The sequence below is a fragment of the Egretta garzetta genome, unplaced genomic scaffold (genome assembly GCF_000687185.1).
Source record: "Egretta garzetta isolate BGI_Z169 unplaced genomic scaffold, ASM68718v1 scaffold455, whole genome shotgun sequence".
Taxonomy (NCBI): Eukaryota; Metazoa; Chordata; class Aves; order Pelecaniformes; family Ardeidae; genus Egretta; species Egretta garzetta.
In genome coordinates this window covers 520,949-526,422 of record NW_009259597.1, presented here as the reverse complement: position 1 = coordinate 526,422, position 5,474 = coordinate 520,949, and positions in this window count along the sequence as shown.

The following is a 5,474-nucleotide window of genomic DNA, read 5'->3' as shown; positions in this document are numbered from 1 at the left end:
TTCATCAACACGGTACAGCACCTCCTAAAATACGGCCACCACAACTTCAATCAAATGGCATTAGTGTAGCATACAAAATAAGCTGAGGTTGGAGTCCAGTTTCCAGTGAGGAAAAAGTATTGAGCTTGTATTCAGGACATGGATTAAAATGTAAAAATTGGGGGCAAGGGGGAAAACCCCTAATCCTCTATACTAATTGCAAACTTTGTATGAATACTCCTCAGACTTTTGAGACTATAAATCTTTAATTTTTTACAGTGTCACTTTAGGTCACAGATAAGGTGTACACCTCTGGAAAGCATCAAGTGGTTGCTTACTTTAGTGATTAATTTACCATAGTTATTTTGATGTTACTGTCTAAATACTGACACCTTAAGTTAAATGGAATTTTTCAGTGGTATGTTCTTCCCCTGAAATGAGGGTTTACCCAAAACAAGTGGTAATTAAATTTTCTTCATAATCTAAACATATACATCAGATATATGTAATCAAAGCACAGACTGTAACTAACCTGAAGGGATTTTGGCTGCATCCACTTTCCAGGCATTTGGGGATATTGAAAATAAATACGTATTTCCTACGTGTTCCTCACTTGCAATGCCAAATGGTAACTGGTGGATGGATTAAGGGGAAAAATCTAAAAGTTGTATAATGTGGGTTAAAGTTAACAGGGACATAAGTATAACAGTCAGATCAGGAAGAAAGAAACGGAGCACAATAAATTAGGTTTTAATCTTAAATTTCTTGATTTTTCCTTTCAGGTAACAAGATAATAAAGTTCATTGGGTAATAAAGTTCAAGTTTTGAACTCTTTACTCTTTCCTCTGCCTCCTTATACCAAAGAAACCTATTTTTGATTAAGAATTGAAAAGAACAAGCCCTCTATCATCTTGATGCAACCTACACAATATTACTTTCTATTCATAGGAGCTAACATAGGATACATCAAAACTATTTAAATCATTGGAAAATAAATAGGAAAGATATCACAGCATATTCCCAAAAAACATTGCAACTCTAAGCTCCCAATACTTTTTACAGATTTCTTACCATCTGCCTTCTGGGGGAAAAAATGCTGTGCCACAATAATTATCCCTTGATAAGTATATTCTAATTGCTATATATTTCAGATATAAGAAGTTGTGTGATTGAAATGCAACTCATTGCTGCCTAGAACAGTTTTTCTTGCTTCCCTGTAAGCATCTGTATTAATGAAACCTGTCTTGGCTTATTAGAATTGATGCTGTTTAGGAAAATGAACCAAATATTCTTCTGCATGTAACTGCTAAGTGTTTTTTGGAAAAAAAAAAAAAACAAAAAAACCCCACCAAACCCACAAACCAAAACCTGAACAGAAGTCACAGTGGTCTTAATAGAAAAAAGAAATTTTAAAAACCTTAGAAATGTGACTTGTAAAATATTTCAATACTTTTCAGACAGAGTGACTTAGATTCTTGTGGACTTAAGCAACATGTGAAAGAAAACTCTTTCTAGATAGGTGTGATGGCTTTTGTACACGCATATGCATAAGTCTCATCAAGATGCAAAACGATTAGACAAATGTGCAACTAGGATAAAATGAACTTATTCAACAAACTGCAACTGAATCTCTCTCATTAAGAGCAATTGCTGAAAGCCTGAATGTCAAGCCAGCATGAGGCAACAATAATGGTGGGGGAGAACACTCTGAGTGGGTAGAGTAAATCCTCCTGGAGAAAAAAGAAAATACTTCAGTGGGAGGTAACCAATGTACAGTAAAGAAATAGATGATGGAAAGGGAAAGCCTGGTACCAATAGTGTAAGGCGTTGTTCTAGGAGTGTTATTTGTTAATATTGATGCAGCAGTACAGAAGATGGGAATTTTTTGAGTAACAGAGGGGAGACAAGCCTGACTGGTGAGTTGGAACTGCAACAGCCATTGGTGTCAATGAGAAGTGGTTTCCTTTTCTACAATGCGGGTTTTATACTTACTGTTCTAGTCTGTACAAAATAAATAGATGCATTGAGATGGCAATTCTGCTTGATCTTACCTCTTTATTTTGAGAGATTGTTCATCTGAAGAGCCTTCAGCTATATCTGCAAGATGGGAAAATCTTTACTAGTTCACTAGGGAATTTAGGGTGATTCAACTGTCCTACTCTAGAATTCTTTCTTTTCTCAGTTTTCATCTTTAGAAGTGAAATTAGTCTATTCATTTTATGTTTTCTGCTACAAGTAGGACTCTGAAGAGAGTTTTGCCAAACAATGACAGTGATGAACTTTGCCAATAAACTGGTCATAATAAAAAAAATATTTTTCCTTTAAAATATCTTCAGATGAGTACTTGTACTTTGTAGGTGAAGTGGTGAGATACATAAATCTCTTACACCAACTCTCACAGAATCGGCATGTGCTGTAGTAATCCTTTTGATGTCATATTGATGGATCAGGATCAATGGGGCTTTCTCTCCTGTCAATGGTACAAATTCCTCTTACTTTGTCTTATATTGGTCTTGCTTACTGGTATATACTGAGCACTGTCCTGGGGTTCTCTCTAGTGGGGCACTCTCTGGGCTGTCATACTGTGTTAACTGTCACAGTTTAATCCAAGTCATATGTGAGTTATTCATTTTCTGTAGTTCATGCGGTAAGGATATATGCCTGTGACATACAGGATCTGTTAACAGAGCAGTCCCCATTTAAAACTCATTTTGGGGCAGTAGGAATAATGTTTATAATTGAATCAATATAAAGACAAACTAAACAACCATTGTTGGAAAAAAATCAGGATCAAGTGATTTAAGCTTTTTTCTGTTGGCCTTCTTGAACTTTCAGTGCTTTTGAGCCTTTTTCACGAGTTAAAATTTTGTAGTTGTACACATGCTTTATATAAATTTCAGCATCATCACTTAAACGCAAAAGAAAAAGCAAGAGTAGTTGTTCAAAACAGCACAAATTAATTATTTCCAAGAAAAAACACCTCTGTGTTTTTTCAGCAGGCTGATTTTGAATCTTGCTGTATGGGTAATGTCTGGTTCCAGGTGCTACCATGTCATTTAGTCCTTACTGACCATCTTACTGACAGATGGTTGTCCACCTATTCCTGAAATACTTCATTGCTGTACTTGCCAGTGGAATGTAGAAAAGACAAAAACCATCTGTATTTAGGCTCAGTTTGTGATGAGCTTCACTAGCTCTTCTTCACCCAGTCTGTCCTTAACCTGATGTAAGTCCTGACATGCAGACTTATGGATTTTAGGGGTATTTGTACATTTTTGAGGTGTGTGTGTTGAGACATCTAAGCCACACGTGACCCTAAACGAGTTCTTTGGTATCATGCCCACAGTAGTGCTTTCCTCTAACAGTGCAGCTTAATTTCATTATGCATGGTTTGTTTTTTGCCTGGCATTGTTGGAAGGAGCAGAGTTTCTCATTTTGCTTTTGGTTTGGGTAGTTCTGATTTCTTTTTTTTAAGGTTGAAAACATAAATCCCAAAACGGCTCCTCTTCTGACAAGCATTTTAACTCCTGAGCAAGCAGATAAGAGATGCCCAACCTTTCATTCTCTAACCACATCTGAAAAGTAAGACAGGACCTTGGGTCTCCAGTGAAAGATGGACTCAAGCACTTGAGTGCAGGTTCAAGGCTGTGCATATCTGACTGAATGGGCAGACTGTGGTTAAACATCTCTTCCACAAACTAAGTGCTTTGTTCTCCAAGCATTTTTGTCACTTGCTTTTGTACTGATGCACAGCCTATTCATGGTTATTGCTCACAACTGGGTGTTTTAGGATATACCATTCTGTTTTGGTTGTGCTATAAGAAAGGTGAAAAACAAGAGATGTTTCACTTGGAACAAGAGCTGAGATTGATGGTTTTAAACTCAATCATTTTACAGCTGCTTTTGCTTGGGGGGAGGAGAAACAAGTCTGCCTGCAATGCAGTCATTGAATTAAAAGCTTGACTTGTCAGCCCTATCTGCAATATCTTTAAGATTTAAATTATTAACACAATGTTTTTAAGACTCACTTTGTAAAGACAATGAGTTTGACCAACTGAACATGTGATGCTTGGATAAGAATTTGAATTTCTTATTAAAACATCAGGAAAAATATATTTCAATATTCTGTGTGTATTGGAGTGCATGCTGATAAGAGTGCTAGAGAGCCTGGAGAAATGGTTAAGATTAATGAAAAACATAGCATCTCTCCCATAAAGTACTGATGCTACAGTGGAGTAGATAAATATGAAATAGACTGTGAGAGCTAAACACAACTGAAGATCAAAATTCTTTTCTTCCTTACTGTTGCTAGGGCAGGAGAGGCTTTTTATTTTTCTTAATTGTGATTATAGCTATACTGCCCAGGTATATTAACTCCAGGATAAAATAATAAATATTAACACTTGATGTAACTTGTTTACTGCCCAATGAATACTTTTTTGGTCAGTTAATAAAATGAAGAAAAATTCTTGCCAAATGCTTCTCAGGAGATCCAGCTGTCTTACAAAGTTGAGTGTATTGTATGGGGTGGTTGTAGCTACTGAAGATGCAGACTGCCAAATGACTCTTCCAGTAATGACTCAATGTTTCATACTGGAAATTTATTTTTGAAATCATTCTTCTTCTCCCAATCGCCTCTGTGTGCATACAATTGTCGGCACTGGGGCCTTGACTGAGTTGACATTGTACTTCCAGTGTTACGGGCTTCAGAGCAGTCGTAGTCCAATTTGTTCTCAAAATCTTTTACCGTGCTTTTTACCTTCTCCTGTCTTAGTCTGGCCCAGTGCATTTCAGAGGAATTGTACTCAATTGCCTGGTGGGTAATGAAGCATGAGCAACACAACTGCAGACACATCCAAAGTGAGAGAGAGTGGGAAGAGTTGCTTTCTGTAAGCGCTGGTTGTATAAAGAAGCTGTGTACTATACATGCATTCTGGTAGGCTTGTCTTGCTCTTGTTCCCTTTCTTCTCCTAGTCTGTTCCTTTCTCCTTTTTCATGTTTATCCCTTGCTCTGTTCCCTTCTCCAAATCTTAAATAAAATGAGGAAGCACAGTTTCTGGAGGGAATAGAAACATCAAATGTTAATATTCAAATTGTAAAGCTGTGTCCAAACAATGAGGTTGCTTATGTTACTCATTACAGTAATGTTTTACTTGGCTTAGAGGAAGGCATCTTACCCTTCTTTGGTTTTTTTGTCATTCGAAAGTGCTGAGTCGGAAGAGTTATAAATGGATTAAAAATGTTCTCATTAGTCAGTCAATTGTTAGGTAAATGGTAACATATGATATCTATTAGGTATCTAAAGGTACTTCAGGTTATTAAATTTGATCCCATTGATTCTGCCTTCATTAGAAACAAAACCACAAAATGGAAACAGCAGCTCTCAGCAGGGTAAAAGGATTGTTAAGGTGATTTCAGCTCTATAACATTGGCTGTTGAAAAAAATGTGGTGGGCAGGTGGCTTTAGCACGCACTTGTAGCTTTTTGTAATGCTT